At 46.1% G+C, this 19,725-nt stretch overlaps 2 protein-coding genes across 13 annotated transcripts in view; both read right to left on the bottom strand.

The window, feature by feature from the left end:
• SCARB1 (scavenger receptor class B member 1) overlaps positions 1–19,725 on the bottom strand; it is a 540,196-nt gene that overhangs the window by 255,599 nt on the left and 264,872 nt on the right. Inside the window, exon 13 of one of the 2 annotated variants that reach the window (XM_074972277.1) lies at positions 1,044–1,054. The exons of the other annotated variant lie outside the window; for it this stretch is intronic. The gene's annotated coding sequence lies outside the window, so the exon portion shown is untranslated. Of the gene's footprint in view, positions 1–1,043; positions 1,055–19,725 lie in introns of those variants that run through there. 2 annotated transcript variants of the gene reach the window in all.
• Positions 1–19,725, bottom strand: part of NCOR2 (nuclear receptor corepressor 2) — a 398,218-nt gene that overhangs the window by 354,912 nt on the left and 23,581 nt on the right. The gene's annotated exons all lie outside the window — the stretch shown is intronic.

Here is a 19,725-nt window from a genome sequence, read left to right as displayed (position 1 = left end):
GAGGCTTAAATGGGTAACATTTTTTAGCTGGCATTAAAAAAAAAAAAAAAAAACACACCACACCCACCACTTCAAAAACCATGAGCATACTAGAAATCTGTAGGGAAAAGGTACATGGGGGAAGACTCTGCATAATAAATTGAAACTATCTGGAAGGACAAGAAACATCTGTAGGCTGACGACTTCCATACACAAAGCAAATAAATGGATTATCTCCCGGGGGGGTGTGGGGGTGTGTGGGGGGGGGGGGGAAGGAAATCCAGATAAAATGTCAACTGGCCAAACCACAATGGTCTCACTTGTAATACACAGGCAACAAAAAGCTGCCATACCGCTCAGACTGATCATATGTGGAGAAGTCCTTCCCATAAGGGGCACTGGCTACACTAACACCTCTCTACTGTCTATAGCCATGGCACACATTTCTCAGCAGGACTTTGTGTGGGCAAGTCTCTGCCAGGGACTCTTAGCAGGCAAAAGTTTATTGTTTACAGCAAATCTGGGTCTATAGATCTGTAACCCACAGAGGATGAAAATAGCCATAAGAAAACAGCCAGCATCTTCCCTTCAAAGGAGAAAGGCAAAGTTAGCATTCGTACACCATGCCACCAAGACTGTAGGAATAAATCAGATCAGCAAGGCTCATTCTACCTACTCCGAATTCTATCAGGAAAAGGATGTTTAGTAGTCGGAGCACAAAACTCAAAGTCACAAACTCTGGGTTTCTAATCCTTGCTCTGACGTTGACTCCCTATGAGACCGGGAATGAGCCACTTAAGGGATAATAATACTAACCTACCACACAGCATACAGAGAGGCTTAAATGGGTAATGTTTGTGAAGTATTCTCAAGTATTATTATTTTGTGTTCCAATGTAAGCTTTTGAGGACAGGAACGGTCTGCTCTGTGTCTTGTACAGTATAGGCACAGGGCACTCTCAGTACTTAATACATATTATCCTTGCCATGTTATTAACCTCATCATGTCAGTCACTTATACCATGACTAACTGTTTTACGTTCGCTCACAGATGACCACTGCAACCTGGCTTTTCTGAGCATCATCGCCACAGAGAAATAACTGCAGAGCAGTGCTACTCAAAGTGGCTGCCAGTCTGCGTGCACACTGGGGAAAAAAACTGCCAGTCCCCCACATCAGATAGCTTGAGAAGCACTGCTGTAGAGGACAAATTAATTACCTATCCAGAGCTGGCTAAAAATAGCCAGAAGCATAGAGCACCACAGAAACATTAGACAAAGCCTCAGATAGAATCTCACCCACAATCCAGATTACAGACTATCCATAAATTTACCCAGGACTCAGGTGCTTCATTCTCACCTTTATTCTATTTAAAAAGGAAACAGACTTTTCTGAAAAGCTGATAGAAATGTATTTATGAAATGCAGACTGATTCATCCACTTGACAGCAATTGGTTTGGGGGAAAGGAGGTGGTGTATGAATTGCATTCTTCTCATTGCATAGGTGTTCCAAGATATTTGTTAGTAAATACAGTATATCCGTGAATAAGGATCTATTTCTTGTTCATTCCTAAGCAGCCTGCCTCCCGAGAGACCCTCCCCATGTTCCGTAGCTTGCTGCTTCCTGCCTGCATTCTGAACACATGGCACTAGAGTAGTAGCAGATCAAGATACATGTAAGGGAAATCTTAAAATCCTCTCTTCCTTTGTGGCCAGCACTGTTTGCTCTTGCTTGGTCCTGTGAAAAGGAGCCGGCCTTAGATGGAAAAAACATGAAAAGGAAACTAGGTCCTTGTTACCGACATGATTATACTCCCCTAAACCCAATCTTGGCACCTGATCAGCATGCATATCTTTGCCCACAAAGCAAGAGCTGAGCAACTCTACCCTGCAGACCCCCATGTACACACACCTCACAGCATTCCACACCATCTCTCCACTCAGCTGCAAGTTTCCAACTCCCAGGGGAAGAGAAGACCTCCATGTCTCAGCAGTCCATTAAATATCTGCAGAGACAGGCGAGATCATAAATTGTTTGGGTTTTAAACGCATTGTTGCGGACGGAGGGGCTTAACATGTATACACCAAAACGTTGGCTTGTCAAGGTCTGGAATGTCAGCACTAAATCATGGAAGCGTCCAAGGAAGAAATGCATCTGGAGACAGAAAAACGGGTCTCAGCATTTCTCCTCTGGCTTGCCCTCTGTTAGCCGGTGCATGTTTGCTTTAGCTTCTAAAGTTAGCTCTTTTGCACATGCTGCTAGCACCTAAGACGTCTGCGGGTTTCCTTTCAGTCAGTCACCAGTGCCACATGCTCAAGGGTTGCCAGCTGGGCATTTTCAGGATCCAACCCTGGCTCCAGCGTACATCCCCTCAAAGCCCAGTTTGGCAGCCTTCAAGATAATGCAACTCTCATATTACTACAGGAAATGCAAGAGACACCTAGGGGGGCGCCAGCTGCTTCAGTCCCTTGCCTCCTCATGGCCCAGAGTCCTGCTGCTCTCACTACTTCCAACTTTCTCCCTGTCACACACACAGAGAAATCCGACTTTACTGCTACCACTCCTAGATGGAAAACTTTGCCCATCAAGAGAGGCCATGCACAACACAGTGGTTTGAGCTCTAGCCTGCTAAACCCAGGGTTGTGAGTTCAATCCTTGAGGGGGCCATTTAGGGATCTGGGGCAAAAAATAGGGACTGGTCCTGCTTTGAGCAGGGGGTTGGACTAGATGACCTCCTGAGGTCCCTTCCAACCCTGAGATTCTATGACTGACATAGCACCATGTCCCTAGGGACGGCCCTGCATCAGGGTGAAATCCAGGAGGCATTTATTCAACCGAGCATTTGCCTGACCCCTGGGCCATGCACTTACATGCTGGCCAGTGGGGAATGGCGGCCCGGAATGGAAATTGTTTATTGTAAAACTTATCACAGGGAAGCATTTATATACTTTTAAAAGGATTTTCATGCAGGGCCTCAGGCCAAGGCAATGGGTACTAAATACTTCGAGAGAGAACATATTTGGAAGGTGTGTGTATTCTGCTCCTCAGCAGATAACTCTCCTGGACAAACAGTGGGGAAGCAACATATCACCGAGCTTTAAAGAGACGTTTCCATGTACCTGATCATCCAAAGACTGGAAGCAGATAGCAGGGCAACTGCAGAGAACCAGGGGGAGGATGAATCAACAGGGATTGAGGCCTGGCAGCTGCTCCTTACTAGGATTGAGAAGCCCACAGCTCAGCATCTTTGAAGTCACATTTTAACTGCACTGTGCAGCTGAAAAGCCACAGGCTCTTCAAACCCTTCTGATCAGCTCACCTCACCTCTGCAAAGAGACTAGCCAGTGTTAGAACCTGGCCCATTTGAAGGGGTATTTCATTTACAGTCAGTCATTTTTATTCTGTTCAGGTTCTTATTCGCCATCCAGCATCATATTTCTGCACTCCGCTGACATAAGCACAGGTTTATATGACTATTTCCCATGGCCTCCCCATTCTCCGCTCCTTCCAGTTGTCTGTTACACCCACTTGCTGCATCAGGTCTCAAATCCCAGACTCTGAGGATTAGGCTAAGGAGCAGCAGAAGCTGCCTAAAAGTGAGGGGGGCCCACCAGCACCCAAACTATGGCCCTGCCCCTGCACCACCCTTCTCCCTGAGCCCCTGCCCCCAGTCACTCCTCTCCAAGCCCCCCACCTCCCCCGGATCACTTGCCCTTACTGCTGGTAAAAAGTGGGAGGGCCTAGACCTCCCCCTTTTAAAAGTGATGGAGCCATGGCCCCTTGGTCCTCTGGGTTCCAGCACCCCCGAGTCTGGGTCATCTTTTACTCTGTGTTTGAACAGCACCCAGCAAACCCCAATCCCAACAGAGCACCAGTGACCCAGGGCAGACTGAAGCTTTTAGTGTATTAGCCAGGGAACAGTTAGCTCCAGAAAAGAAAGCACTAGTTTCTTTGTGATACTTGCAACAACAACAACCAAAAAAAAAAAAAAAAAAAAAAAAAAAAAAAAAAAAAAAAAAAAAAATCGCACTGCCAACTTCAGACTGTGAAGGCTGGTGCTCTGTGGAATGAAATTAAGCATGATGGGTAGCAGAAAATTAATGGGAGCATATGTGCCTCAGGGAAGAGGACTGGAAGACCAGCAAGAGAGGTAAGTTCAACTAAACGTCATCATGATAAATGAACCTACTAAACATACTGTGAATGGAGAAAGATGGTGATTAGAAACACAGCAGAGGGGGAATTTCTTACTGGTTAACTTGATTTCTCCATGGCTTTCTCTACCAGCCCAGACAAAACAGGTTTACATTCCCTACTCTAGAGACCACGGAGGGAGGTCAGAAAGGGGAGGGGAGAATCAGACCTTTGAGATCTCAAAGGACTTGCTGCCTGGATCAACTCAGGCTTCCTAGAACAGTGGAAACTACATAACTAAAGGACACTGATCAAACAAGCAGCCCACGTCGAGCTCAGTGATCAGAGGCTGGGGGTATCTGTAGGGAGGCCTGAAGAAACCAAGCTAACAGGGTAAGAATTTACCCTTCACCACCTAGGGGGAACTCCTCAAGCAGCAAGCACTCTTCCCACCCCAGGCCTCGGTACCGTGAACAGGCCTCGGTACCGGGTTACAACTACTACTTGCAGCACTTGCCTTCTAAAGACAACAAACTCAGCAGTAACACCCAAACAAGTGTCTAATGAGGCCCAGGTGATTGCTCCATGAAATCCTAGTAGAGAGGCCACCTCCCTCTGTGCCCCTGATCTAACGCACCTGGTCTGCTACCCTGGCCTTGAGTGCTTTGGTTAAAACACTGCAAGCTTCCCACAAGGCATTGTTTCAACCAGGGAAAACGCCATCCCTTCAAACCCTAAACCTCAAGATTTCTCCCTGTGACAGGCCCCACCCACAAAATCAAGTCATGGGTTCATTACACTCAGGACAATAAACTGCCAAAATACAGGTGACCTCGATGGGATTTCTGCAACGGGATGGAGCACAGAGGCCTCAGGACACAAGTGGCTTCTTCCCAGAGCTGGGCTTCTGCACACACAGGAACTCTGGCTCTTTTTTTAGTCAGGAAAGAAGCATAAAAAAGGTTGTTACAAGAAGGAAGAAGAAAAAAATGTTCTTGTTAATCTCTGCAGATAGGACAAGAAGCGATGGGCTTAAATTGCAGCAAGGCAGTTTAGGTTGACCATTAGAAAAAACTTCCCTGTCAGGCACGGGAATAAATTGCCTAAGGAGGTTGTGGAATCTCCGTCGTTGGAGGTTTTTAAAAGCAGGTTAGACAAACTCCTGTCATGGATGGTCTAGATAACACTTAATCCTGCCCTGAGTGCAGGGGACTAGACAACCTCTCAAGGTCTCTTCCAATGCTACAATTCTGCGTTGTCTGGTCAATGAAACACAGGTGAGAGTGTTAACCAGGCTGGGAAGTCAACCAGGACCCTGAGAAAGGACCTTTTAGTGAGTGGTCTGGCCGCTGCCATTTCCTATTTCATGCTCTCGAAACATTTGTGAGGAACTGCTGCCCTTCCTGAGAGGCAGGCGTAGCAAGGTGCCAAAATGGCCACCACCCCCAAGAGCTGGAGGCCAGCGCTATGGTATCACTGTGACAGAGTGCTGAGCAACAGCAGCTGTACCACCACTCAGGTCACCAATTCCATCACCCCGGAGGAAACCTGACGGGCAAAGCTTTGCCGAGTTGATAGTCTTGTAGCTCTCACCCATCCCCAAACTAACCAACCCATTAGCCCAGAAAGTAGAAAAGGCACAGGAAGGAAGTATTCCTGGTGGAGAAGAGAGTGAGAGGCTTCTGAGAATCAGCCAGGCGAGCTCTCTCAGGGGAAAGCTATCTTCGGGCTCCCCCTTCCTTGGCTGAGTGAGTTCAGGAGTGTACGCTAGGGTAAACACTGAGCGGCACATGTCTGTAAGGGTGGTGGGGAAAACACTGGCAATAAAGTGCACAAGATGTTTGACCAGAAGGTGGTCTCTGAGCAGTCTGTGGCGACAAAAGAAGTGGGATGAAATGCTATCACAGCCACCTAACCCCATTCCAATGGAGGAACATCCTGGCTGCCATGGACAGCTGCCTACACATTAGCTTCACACAACATGCCATCATTCCCTCCTGAATTCATACCCACACTTTAGCACCACATGTTTAGAACATTAGGCAACGCTATGCTTATTAGGCTGTCACACTAATTATGGCTGATTGGGGGCTCAGAAGGAAGAGAACCGATCTAATCTATAAAACCCAGATACCAAACGGCGCAAAAAGATTTTCCAGCCAGCAACAGCATCTGGTTTCCTGGCAAATGCTGTCACAAAGCGAGGCATGTGTCCCTCTCCGACATGCCAGTACGATTCCAGCTGTTTCCCTCTCTTTGTGCCACTTTCTTCTCACTCACTTTCAAAAAGGCAGAGAAGTAATCAGGTTTTTAATGGGTTAGGAAAGAAGTTTGATCTAGTAGCCTAAGCATAGGACAGGGAGCCAGAGAACTTAGAATTCGGGGCTTCCAACACTGGCTTCCCTGTGACCTCCAGCAAATCCCACTCCCTGCCTCAGTTTCCCTGTTACCCACTGCACAGGACTGAGGATCAACATCTGGCATGCATTTTTAAGCACGGTAAGTGGTAAGCATCACAGACCCAAAATTTAGGTTTTATTAGCTATATGGTAGCGGGTAGAGGCTACAACCAAGACTGGCATGCAAGAGTACAAATATGGAGTAAGAAGCAGTCTTTGTCCCAACGAGCTCACAACCACATCAGATAAAAACAGTGGGAGGGGAAATGGAAGCCCAGGGAGGTGAACCACTTGCCCAGGGTCACGTGGCAGGTCAGCACCCACACCAGGGTCAGAATGCAGGTCTCCCAACTTTCAGTCCACATCTCTGTCCACTGGGCCATGCTGACTCTTCGCACTCTGCTTCCCATCCATAAAATGGGCAGTAAGAACATATACCTTTCTCAGCAGGGTTGAAAGGATTTACTAGCTAGGGCTTGTTTACAGCTCTGAAAGAGAAAATGCTAAGTATTATTACTTACTACCCAAAAAACTATTTGTGTACGTTTACTACTTGAGCACATTAAATGTGGAGCTTGAAAACGAGGCGTGTTTCACAGAGACTTTCAAAGGCAGCATTTTAAAAGCATAATAATTTCAGGGTTACGTAGCGACATGACCGATGTGTGTGGCGGCTGAGTTGTATGTGCTGCGGCTTCTGTACAGAGTCAGCTATATTGCCTTCTTTCTGTAATGAACTTTTACTTTTCCCCCTCCCAACTGCAGAATTGGAACCCTGAAGGATTTCTCATGTGATGATGTTTAGGGCAATAGCCTCAAACTAGCAGAGCTAACCACATGCCAGTTTCCCTTACAGATACCCAGTTATTCCAGAAGCCACACTGAAGGCAAAATCCTCCTTTCAGAGACACAAGGTGGATCATTATTTCAATATTTTCCCTCTCTGAGAAAACTGGGATTTAAGTTCCAAAAACAGACCAAACAAAATCAAACTCGGTTGCTTCAGTTTAAAAAAAGTTTGAACCACTGCTACTCCACCACTGTCTTCTTCAGACCTCTGCATAAGGTCTCTCTGACCATGCGTTGCGCCTGCTAACAGAGGCGCAAAGGAAACCGAGATAGGCCAGTAATCAACAGCTTCACTCAGCCTGACCTCCAGCCTTTGTTGCCATTTTTCAAACAGAACTTTTCCCTCCTCTTCCTACTTCTTGTCCTTTGGCAAAAGTAGCCAACAGCTGCAATCACACTCGAGCCGGATTCCACAGATTGCGCGGCAGAGCCTAGATATTGTTTTCAGGAATGATAACTTTCCAGCTAGGACATCTCTAAAGACTTCCTTTGCAGGCACATTTGTGGTTTCTCTAATGTAGCTGTGAAGCTGCCTCAAAGGTTCTTCTCAATATGGACCTGATCCAGAACCTACCAAAGTCACTGGCAAGACTTCTTGACTCTAATGGCTACTGGGTCAGGCCCTCAGGGAAAAGTTTGTGACAAAAGAAACGTGTCTATCTTTGTTCACTTCCGCTGGTTTGCATCTATTGAAGAACCAAGTCCAAGCCTAGGGAGGTTTTGGGCATCGACAACAGGAGGAGTCATTCTTGCTCCTACATCTGACAGAGACTGACGGAACGTGGCATCCCCTCCCATGTACAAGGTCTGTTATTTCAGTGGAGCTTGTCACTTTGATGTTGTTCCAAGTCAAGAGAGTCACAGATCTCCCTTTTTCTTCTAAGGTTCCTTGTCATTGCAGAGTCAAAGCAAAATGCCCCAAGAGAATCCTACCTCATAACTTCTCTAGACCCTTGCAATCCAGTACAGGACTTAGGAGATTTAGTCAGTGCTGTATCAATACTCACACAGTGCAGAGAAGTTCAATAAAGGTTATAGTTTATCCTCCTCATTGTCTGATCTCAGTACCTTGATTTAAGAAGTTCGCAATAACCAGGGATTCTGCAATCTACACGTTAGCGATTAAGAGATCTTTCAGGACTGTCATTTCAATTACGGGACCCGAGGTATTTCACTGGAAGATGAAGCTCTGAATCGCCAGACACTGCAGCCTTCTCCAAGTCCGACGTCCAAGTCTCCAAACGGGTGGAAACATGAAAGGGGGCAAAGCAAAGGAGAGCAACAAGCATAACAGAGTATAAGTGACGCACATTGTGTGTCCTACACCCCTTCCAGGGGAAGCTGCACATGACAGCTAGCTGGTACTTGTATTTGCTCAAGATGGTACAACACAGCTCCATCAGCATGCACCACAGGCATGCCATTAGCATACCCCAGTCTTATTCGGGATGGATCAGCAACTGCGGCACTGAGAACCAGAACCCTGAACTCAAGTCTGGGCAGGTAAGCGATGATTAAACTAATATTCAGCTGTGTGGCTTGCCAATGCATTTCTCCATCACCATTAAGTCAAGTTGTTACAGAATCTTAAACAACACAGCTTCTATATATTTAGAAGCTCCTCAGATAAAAGAAGAGTGGACCCAATTCAACGCTCATTATTTATTGGCATTATATTAGTGCTCAGAAGCTCCAACTGAGACCAAGGTCCAGTGGCACTAGGTGTCGTACAAACAAATAGCGAGAGACTGCCCTGCCCCAAAGGTCTTACCGTTTAAATGGATACAATGAGCAAAAGGTAGGAAAGGAAGCAGACAAAGAAAGGCGGCTTTCCCAAGCTCACAGAGCACCATCGGCAGAGGACAGAACCCAGGACTCCTACTCCAGTCCCTACTCACTACGTTACACTGCCTTCCCAAGGGGGAGAGGTGGCTTGCACAACTCTACCAATTAGTTAACCAGATGATCTGCCCAGGTTTAATGCTGCTCACCTGCCCCTCACAATTTGCTAGGCTATTTTTACTACACAAAGCCCAACTGGCAGGCAAGCGGGATACCAATCAGCCCAACCAGTGCACCTTTTCCCCTCAAGAAAATACTGCTCCAGAAAGTCAGCTTTGCTCCTTATAATGTACAAGGACTGGTCTAAATCTATCTGTAATAGAGCTTTTCAGGCTGACTGAACAGTAATGTTCACAAGCTGCTCCCCTCAAGGGAATACTGTATCTTCCTCTCTGCATTACCCCAGTCAGAAAGATCACTGAACAGCTCAAAGGCATCCACAGAGCACGCACCGCTGATGCAATTCCGTTTACAATCTATCAGAATATTTTATTTCTCCCTCTGAAAGTGGCAGATTAGGTATTTCCATCTCCTGTGCTCTCCTTCAAGCCCAGAAAGCAATTCACAGCGGTTCACCAAAAAACACACCCCACAAACACCTCCTTATTCTTCAAGCTGCAGATAAAGTGAGGAAGGAGCTGAAGGGTCACTGCCTATGCTAGTGAGTCATCCAGGGCAAAGTCACGTCTGGAATTCAGGTCTCCCACAACACATGTCCGCCAGGAATTTTCTTTTAAACACTACTCTTTCTCTCTCCCACCCTGCTTATGAGATATATAAACCTTCCCTTTTCAGAAAGCCTCCTGGAACATTCAATCTCTTTTTAAGTCGCTCCTGGGTTACCTGATAAACATTAGATTCTCCCTTCCCTCTTTCCAGTAGGATCTGAAATTAATGTTCCCTTGCTGTTTATTTCCTTCACGCTGAGTGCAAGAGCATCCTTGTCTAGATGAGCAGCACCACCACTCTGGGAATAAGCATTAATTTATTAGCTCCTGCTGCAGACCAGAGCAAAACTTTATTTTTTCTTAGGTCCTACATAAACAGCAGCTTGGGTTTTCTGTTGTTGATTTTCTCCCCTTTTCTTAAAGCATCTCAGTGAGAGAACAGCGGATTATTTTAAAAAATAGATAACCAGAGCGGGACTTGGCTCCTGCCTAACTTCCAAGGGGGAGCGGAGAGACTGCCAGATGCACCCAGTGATGCCAGGCAACATCCTCTGATGCAACTGATCCTCTGATGGCTGCGGAAGGATTCCATCGGGTAGACATCTGCTGGATCACACTCTGTTATATGGAAGCCCCCCCACCTAGTGGGTGGTGCTCACTGTGGCACACGCACTAGCCAAACCAGCTGGGAATTCGAACACAGTTTGCAGCCCCCGCCACTGGGGAATGGTGCATGAAATGTTTTATTTGCCAGCCCTCCCTCCTTCAGGCTTGCTTGAGTGGCAGGAAGAAAATCCTGCCTCACTTATTGCACAAAAGGGCAAGGCTGCTTCCTCCAACCCAGAGCACAAATTGATAGGATCTAGCTGGTGTAATCCAGAGGGCATTCCCCTGCAGATTGTAAGAGTCTTAAAGTAGGTCATGCTTGAGTCCTGGATTTCTCAGCAAGTGTGATTCTGACTTATATCTAGAGTGCGTGTTTCTCTGTGCGATACTCATAACTAGAAACCCAAATTAGACAGTTTAAATAGAGCCACAGAATGAAGCAAATTGTAGGGTGGGATTTCTGTTTGAAACAGTGAGAAATGTAGCCCTAGTCCAGTCAAATGAACCCCCTGCATGCGCTTGCTGGACTTGGAAGTTATGAATCACAGAGGGCACTTCTTCCATCTGGGGTTTTTGGAGGATGAAAGCGAACATAGCAACTGGCTAAAATGTGACATACACAAAAAACAGACAAGGGATACTCATCATAGGGTCAATTCCAGGTCATTCTTGTACCTTCACTTGGATAGAGAGCACAGCTGTGGGATGCAGGACTGGAGCTGCATGGTCTGGGTTCACAGGGGTTGGTCTCCACATAGGTTTTCATCGTGACCATGCCCCTTTTCCGCTCTGGGTTTCAGATGGGAATGAACCCAATGTGGAAACCTGCCACAGATGTCAAGTTCTACCTGATCTGGGGTTAAAGTCCTATGGATCTTCATAGGTTTCCATGCCTCCCACTCAAACCCATAAACTGGCCCAAAGCTCTCCCTAAGCTAACCTCACAGCAAATCTGCCACGTTTCAGATTTATAACAAACCCAAAACCTGAGTGTTTCAAAAGCCTACATTTCACACGACTCATGGGCTCTAATCCCAGCTCTGCCGCTGACTCCGTGTGTGGACATTGGGCAAGGAACCACCTCTATACACCTCAGGTTTCCACGCTGTAAAAGAACAATGAGGAGACAGGCCTCCCCTCACAGTGGTGCGGTGAAGACAGTACGACAAACATTTGCAACCTGGTGCGAGATCCCTGGATGAAAAGTGCTAAAGAAAGGCAAAGTGCTGTAATTATTTCGATGGTTTGTCAGGACACAGGAGCGCAGGACATTGCTATTCTCTTTTCACTGCTGCAAAAGAAACACACCATCTGCTTCACACCTAGACATTTGCATCCTTTCCAGGGACTTTAATTTAGGATCTCCCAGCTGCCACAACCCTCTACCCTGCCCTCAGAGGACTAGAAATATGGGGTCCAGGATTGTTTACATACAGAGCGATAGAGAGAATTGCATTTACCAAGGCTATGAATGATTTATCATCACGCTGAATACAAGAGGAGAGGGGTCCCAGGCTTCTCCGCATGACCGGAATCTCAGACTGGCTGCATCTGCAGAAAGGTTTGAGTGTGCCCTTCAAATCATCATTAACCATCAGGACCCTCAAGAGGAGCACACACATCCTTGGGATTGTAAGAAAGGCAACTGCTGAGAAAACAGCTGGGTGGAATTTGGCCCCATTATATCCCTCTGGTTTTTTTCCTCCTCCACCCCTCAGTAGAGTTGGATGCAAAAACAGAGAGAGAGAGAGAGAGAGAGAGAGAGAAACAACAAAACAAGAAATGCAGCAAACAATACAGGCCAAACACAGGTTACAGATTTGTTTGTGAAACTGCAGGCAGCTGCAGAGAACTTGAGAGGTTTAATATTTCCAAATGCTCTCTCTTCCCACGTGGGTTTGGGAACTCATCTCCCTTGCCAGATGACTAGTCCAGGGCTGTATGGGGTAGGTATTATATAAATAAATAGAACTAGGTTTGAGATTGCAAGCAACTTGGAGTTAGGAAAGGGAGCACCAAATGGTTTTGTGAAATGGGTTGGAAGTTGTCCACAGTTCTACGTTCTCTAGAACAGGGGGTACTCAAATATGGAAAGTAAACTCCTGACTCACTGAAGTCAATGTGAATTTTGCGCCGTGGATTTTAAATCGGTCCAGAAAGCCACCTGTAAAAGACTGGAATTCTGCCACAATGGGGCGGATTAGACCATACACTAGCCATCACACCCTTAATAGAGGATATATCATCATACACAATCATATTTAGAAAGCAACCTGTGACTAGGGATATGGGGATTCTGGGGCAGTCCTCAGGCACCATGCTGTACCCTTCTTAAACGGTTGTGAGCCCATTTCACTGGTAGACAGATGTTTACTTGCACCCAACTCCTTTGTTCATTCTAAGAAACCAAAATTATGAAGAGTTCCCATGTAATTACTCTCCTGAATTACCCTAAAGACTTAGCTAGAGTAAGAGCCTGAAAAGAAGAGCCTCTTTGCTGCCCTAAAATGGGACCTAGCCCTTTCTGATCCATGGCTGATCTATGTGAAATCGGCATATTATACAGCCCAAGACCATGCACCAAACAACCGGATTTAATTTCCTTGCAGTAATCTATACGTGGAAACTTATGTACAGTTATCCTGGAAACCTGCCACTGTCTCTGGAGGGTTCATTATTTACTCGGTCTCTGTCATGAATGTGATGAAAGGGAGGAAGGGAAAAGTGAGACTCCCCTCCCAAATGACTCCTTCCAACCTCATCTTTGACGAGTGCAACAGAACAACAACAACAAAACCTACAAGTCTAGCATCTCACTAAGCTTCCCAGGGCCATTTGGAGAAACAGCACCAGACATCAGCTGACACTAGCAATTACATCCAAATAGCAGATACAAGGTCTGTTATTGATCCATTCCTAGAGGGAAGGACAAGCTATCCAGTAAAAAAGGGTGTCATGTTATTAAATTCCGAAAGGATAATAACCCAGCACAGAGGGCACAGCTGTTATTGATACACTCTGTGCTTTGGCTTTTATCTTGACAGGGAACAAAGACCTTCAGAGCACTTTAGCTTTTAGAGACGAGGCTAGAAATTGCAGGAATAAATTAACATATCCATATCCAAATTACCGGGCTAAAAGGGGGCTGCAGGAATTGGCTAAGTGCTATGGTCAGTCATTCCCAGCAGCACATTTAACCTCTTGTTAACTAGTGCCACAAAGTATCAATGGGAAAGCAAAATGCTTTGACCTTTCATAGCTCAGTTGCTTAGCTCTGGGGTGGTGGTGGTTCCAACTGCAACACGCCAATGCAAGGAACTGGAATAAAACAGAGCAGAGCCAACAGCCTCTGGAGAAGGCTAAACTAAGGCCAGTTTTATCCTTCAGTAACTCAAGCCAAACACATCCTCTTGAAGAAAGAAAAGGAGTACTTGTGGCACCTTAGAGACTAACCAATTTATTTGAGCATAAGCTTTTGTGAGCTACAGCTCACTTCATCGGATGCATCGGATGAAGTGAGCTGTAGCTCACGAAAGCTTATGCTCAAATAAATTGGTTAGTCTCTAAGGTGCCACAAGTACTCCTTTTCTTTTTGCGAATACAGACTAACACGGCTGTTACTCTGAAACCTCTTGAAGAAGAAACAGTGACAGACGGCTCAGTGGAAAAACCTGTATCCATTTGTCAAGCTGTCTGGAGTGGCTCACAAACGTGGGGGCAATCTCAAGGCAGACTGTTACAAACCAGTGGACACAAACTGGTTGTGTGTTCTAGAATTAGATTTCACCAACCAGGTACCAAGCGTGCACCCCTCAAGCACTATAACCGTCTCAACATGGAGTCCTAGACAGTCCCCTTGGGCACTCCGGTCTATCTTGCCACAAGCCTGCCTTTGCGAGAGATGGTCTCTTATACCCCCCCCAAAAAAAAATCACAACAGTTTTCAGGTTACTCCCAGTCCCAAAGAACCCATCACTTACCCCAGGTCATTTATACCTTAGATCTCTCAAAGACAATGCTTGTAGCCAGTCCTGTAGTAAACTAACTAAGGATTTATTAACTAGGAAAAAGAAATGAGAGTTATTTACAAGGTTAAAGCAGGTAAACATACAGATAAAATGAGTTATAGTCTAGGTTTTGAAAAGTAATAGAAGCTGCTGTAATGTGAAAACTCTAGATGTCCTCTAGAGCTAACCCAAGCTAAGCAGTTTGGGGATCACTTGCTTATGCTTAGAAATATTGCCCTCTCCAACTTCCAAGCAGTATAGTGATACAGATGATTCGGGTCAGGGATTTTGATTCCCTTCCCCCAGAGCTCAAACTGTGATGGAACAAGGGTTTGTGCATGTCCCCTCTTCATGAGAGAGAGAGTGAGAGTGAGTGGGACAATCAAGAGTCTTTTGTCCACTGCCGTTCCACAATGGTTCATCTGGTGTCTATAGACATTCTTTTGTTGGGCAGGAAATGACACCTCTTGTGGTAAACTCACATTTCACGCTTGGTAATGCTTCTCTCCTGACTGTGTGAGTTTCCAGTTTCATAGCAAACACTTTTATAGTTACAAAGCAAACATTTAAATATTACCTCACAGCATGGGATACAGGTATGATATGTGAGATTTATGCACGCAACTCACAAGCATTTCATCAAGTCCAAACACTAAACATAGCTCTATAAATCTGATACCTATTTTAACAATACTAACACACAAGTGAGCCAGACTGGTTGCCAGCTATGCATTTGTCAGTCTTCAGTGAGGCCTTGGGGCCTTGCCACAAGCCGGCACCTGGCCTGCCAGCATCATACCATTCAGCTACAAAAACCATAGCTACAGTAAGCTTACAAGTCAAGGCTTTTAAACATCAGGAGCTCAAAAGGGTGGGAGTTTAAACCAACCTTTAACAGAAAATCCCTATGAAAAGTCATCAATTTTTTGTTGCGATTAATCGTTGGTGCATGACAGTCAAAGTCTCATGAAACATGTGTCATGGGGCAAGATGTGAGGCAGACTTAGTTCAAACCAACACTTAACAGGGCAGTGACTAATAATAGACACATCAACTACAGAATTACGAGCTGGGAGCATTTGGCGAGACTGCGATGATCACATCAGCATGGGCTGCAGTATCAGCCAAGATGGAGGACTGAAAGTACTAAAGGCAGCCATCCCATAGACAGCTTTGCACGGCATGTACCGTGTTTACGTAGCCACAGTAGACACATGATTTCAGAATATACTTTTGGGAGTTTCCACTAGAAACTTGGAGGCAGCAGGTTTCTATTCATTTGGCTGCATAAAACAAAATTAAAAATACAAATGTCATGACAAAAACCAAAACGCCTAACCTGTGACAAAACGGACATCCACTCAAAGGGAGCTGGGTAAATACTCATGCCTCTCAGAGTATCTTGAAGTGGTATTGAGATGTTTAGGTAAGAGGCACCTTACAGATATTTAAGAGAGGACAGATGTGTAGTGGTTTGGGTGCTAGCCTGAGACTCAGGACCCTACCTTCAAAGGCCCACTCCACCATAGACTCACAATGGAACAAATCACTTGGACTGTGTCTACACCGCCACTTTTGTCAGTAAAACTTGTGTCGGTCAGGGGTGTGAAAAAGCACACCCCTGACTGACAGTTTCACTGGCAAAAGTGCTGGTGTGGACAGCGCTATGTCCGCAGGAGAGGCTCTCCTGCCGACAGAGCTAATGCCGCTCGTTGGGGGTGGTTTAATTATGCTGGCGAAGAGCAGCTACACAAGAGATTTTACAGTGGTACAGCTGTGCCGCTGTAAGGTCTGTAGTGTAGACATGGGGCACAGAGCAGCTAAGGCGATCTGTAAAATGAGGATAACAACACTGCCCTACCTCCCAGGGAGACTGAGAGGATAAATACATTAAAGCGCTCAGATATGATGGTAAGTGAGGGCCAGATAAAGTTCTTGAGAGGGAGAACGAACTAGCTCAGGCTCTGTCTGACCAACTCCAGAGGGCCCCACTCAAACTGCTGCAACTCCCACAGATGTACAGCTCTTGCATGCCACCAGCAGATCGCCAGTGCGGAGGGAAAGTACTCTTAGGAACGGCAATCCCTTAAACACTCACTGTTCCAGCCACAGAGGGTACCTCTCCAATGTGACACGGTCGGTCATGTGACCGGTACAGGTACGGAGTGTAGCACAACACAGCTGAGAACAACCGGCAGGACTGGACCGACTACCCACGCTAGCTGTAGTGCCTATGAAACGCAGCTTTTATCACACCCCGAAGAGCATGCTCAGCCAAAACTAGTTCTATGCTTGGAGATTCCTGGTCAGACGCGACCCTGGAGCTGTGCAGGTAACCTCACGGACCCATTCAAAAGTCCAAGATGGTCTGTGACCCTCAATTGCCCATTTTTATGAAATCCAAAGAAGCTAAATCCGTTTTCCTGTTTATTCAGTAGAGTGGGCAATCACAAAAATGTGTGGGATTGATGGCCTTGAAGAGTCCATTTATCAACACCCCTAAAACACAGGTAAGCAGCTGGACAGCTTCCCCAACCCCACCACCCTAAACATCTCTCATCCCGGATCTGGAGAGCTCACCTTTAAAGGGAAGCGTAATTTTCACTCACGTGAACAGAAAGAGTTTGAGGCGTCTTGAAGCGACGGACATGAATCAATCTCCAGGGCTGAACCTGCCTGGATTTAGGAGACTCTCAAGCTCTGGATTTCATGGCTCGGGCCCAACTCTAGCACTTGGTGTCACAATGTCTACAGCTGCATTTCCCAAACTTTTTTGGCCCCGGAACCCCTGGTATATATTTACGGAACACTTCTATTATTATTTTGTAGTCGTTTGGTTTTCAAATAAAAAAATTGTGTTTATGCTCAAATATATTTTATTTTATAAAACAAAAGCAAAAATACAAATTTAAAATAACTAACAATTTCTAACTGGAAAGCGCGTATAAAGTAGTAGAAAAATCAAGGGCAAGACGCCCATCCCCCCCCTTTTTTTTTTAAATTACGATTCTTTCACGGAACACCTATTCACATCGTGCGGAACACCGGTGTTCCGCGGAACACAGTTTGGGAAACGCTGGTCTACAGAGACCTAACCACCAGATCTGGTGAGGTTAGGCTGTCGGTGTATAAAGTTAGCCACTGGTTTCAAGTACGCAGGCACGCACAAAAATCTATTTGTACTCTGTATTGAAGACTTGGAGCATCTGGCAAGAATGCTTAAGCACTGAGCCGTCACACATTAACGGCCCCACAGCAGGGTCTGGCAGGCAGAGGCAGCCCCAAGATTTAGCGAGCACCGTTTGAGTTTCAGATGGTGCAGAATGGCACATTGATCCACTTCGTGTCTGGTAAGTTGCCATGGAGACCACAAGTCATTCCCCACCACCACCTCCTCCCCGTCCAGCGGCTTTTCAATTGATAGCTAGGCACTGGGGAAGCATTTTCAGCACTGTGGAAATTAAATCCACAGCAGAGGAGCACCTTATTGAGGTCTGACATGGCCGTGGACCCTCAGCTTGAGGCCGGCCTGTCCCACCCTCCCATCCCCAGTGGGTTCAAGTGACAGGATGCACAGAGCTCCTCACAATAGAAATATTACGGTAAGCCAATGATTGCATGGGATTTTAATGCCACTCCATGGATTTCCCAGGGCTCAGCAAAAGTAAATGTTTACAAGGTAAAGGGGAAGGTGGGCTTCGCTATTCTGTAGAAGGGACCAGGGAGCCCAGATTAAATCGGCTTTAGAAAGTAAGAGAGAGAGTCTAATCCCGAGTGGTGCTGAACACCTGTAAAGTCCTGCCTGGCTTTGACAGAAGCTGCAGGCCTTGGATGAAAAGTTATCACCAGAAAGAGCAGGTGTTAAGAGTTGTCATCTCTTCATGGAGATTTAATAGGGTACATTCCTGGCTTTGACTAGCTAAGGAGCATGGCTGCTGAAGACTCTACAGAGGACAATACTGGTACTGAGCGCTTGGCATCTATGGATGTTGATTAGAGGGGAAGCATATGGGCTTGTGACTAAGAAACTGGACAGGGACTCAGCAGATTTCAGTTCCATTCCTGGTTCTGCCACAGCGCAAGTCACTGAGTGCTTTGAATGATCCCACTCTACGTTGAAACAACGCAGAGCTCTGCACTGTGACTCAGGGGACTTGGGTTCTATTCCTGGCTCTACCACTGGACTGCTAGAGAACCTTGTGCAAAATCACTTCACCGCCCTCAGTTTCCTCATCTGTAAAAAGGGGGATAATGATGCTACCCTCCTTTGAATATAAGGGCTAAGTATTATAATGTCCATGTGTCTCTGTTCTGTAAACTGAAGACAGTACTTTGTCTTGTTTATATTTAGATCGGAACTCTTCAAGGAGCAGCGTGTTCACGTACAACACGTACCAATACGGCATCCCAACCCTGATTAGCAGTGGTGCCTACAAACATTGTGCTAGGTATTACCATTAAATAAATAAATCACAATAAATTAAGTTACACAAGAACCCTGAGAGGAAGATAAATACTGACCCCAGTTGACCAATGGAGAAACAGATAGAAGGTGTTAAGTGTCACATTTTCTAACTTGGATGCCTTAAAATTGGGCATTTAACTCCATATATAGGAACCCAAATAAGTAGCCTGATTTGCATAAGTACTGACATCTAATTCCCTCTGACTCCAATAGGAGCTGCAGGGCGGGTACTGCTATGTGTCTCAGAGTCAGGTAACTTGGTGTGGCTCCCAATTTAAGACATTCAGGTTTGAAAATCTGGCTCTAGGGGAAGGGTACACCTTACCTCCACTACCTAGCTGTGCTAATGGGCTCCAGAAAAAGGCCTCATCCAGCCTTCCGGACCGTGGGGAAGAGATGGCATGACCCTTCTTTACACAGGGTAAGAAGAGGATCCAGAGAATTAACCCACACACTCCTAACAGGAGTACATCCTCTTGCACGGAGCCGCTCCCCAAGCCCTTGATTAGGGTATACTGTACCTTTAATAAGGGAATGATTAAGGATGACACAGCTACTCTATGCATAGAAGCAGAGCAGGTGTTACCAGCTTCTTGGCCCATCTCTCTCAAGTGCAGCCAGAATCCAGGTAGCTACCCAAGACAGCGGAGCAGAAGGGCTGAACGGCAGGTGGTGGGAGCAAGGAAAGGCAGCTGCAGGCTGGGAGCCTGAAGGAAAACTCAAGAAGAATGACATGAATGCTGTGTGCGCCTGAAGCCAGCAGGCTCAGCAAGGGC

The sequence above is a fragment of the Natator depressus genome, chromosome 15, assembly GCF_965152275.1.
Source record: "Natator depressus isolate rNatDep1 chromosome 15, rNatDep2.hap1, whole genome shotgun sequence".
In the NCBI taxonomy this organism is placed as follows: Eukaryota; Metazoa; Chordata; order Testudines; family Cheloniidae; genus Natator; species Natator depressus.
The sequence above is the reverse complement of the archived record's forward strand: the minus strand, read 5'-3'. Positions and strand labels throughout refer to the sequence as shown.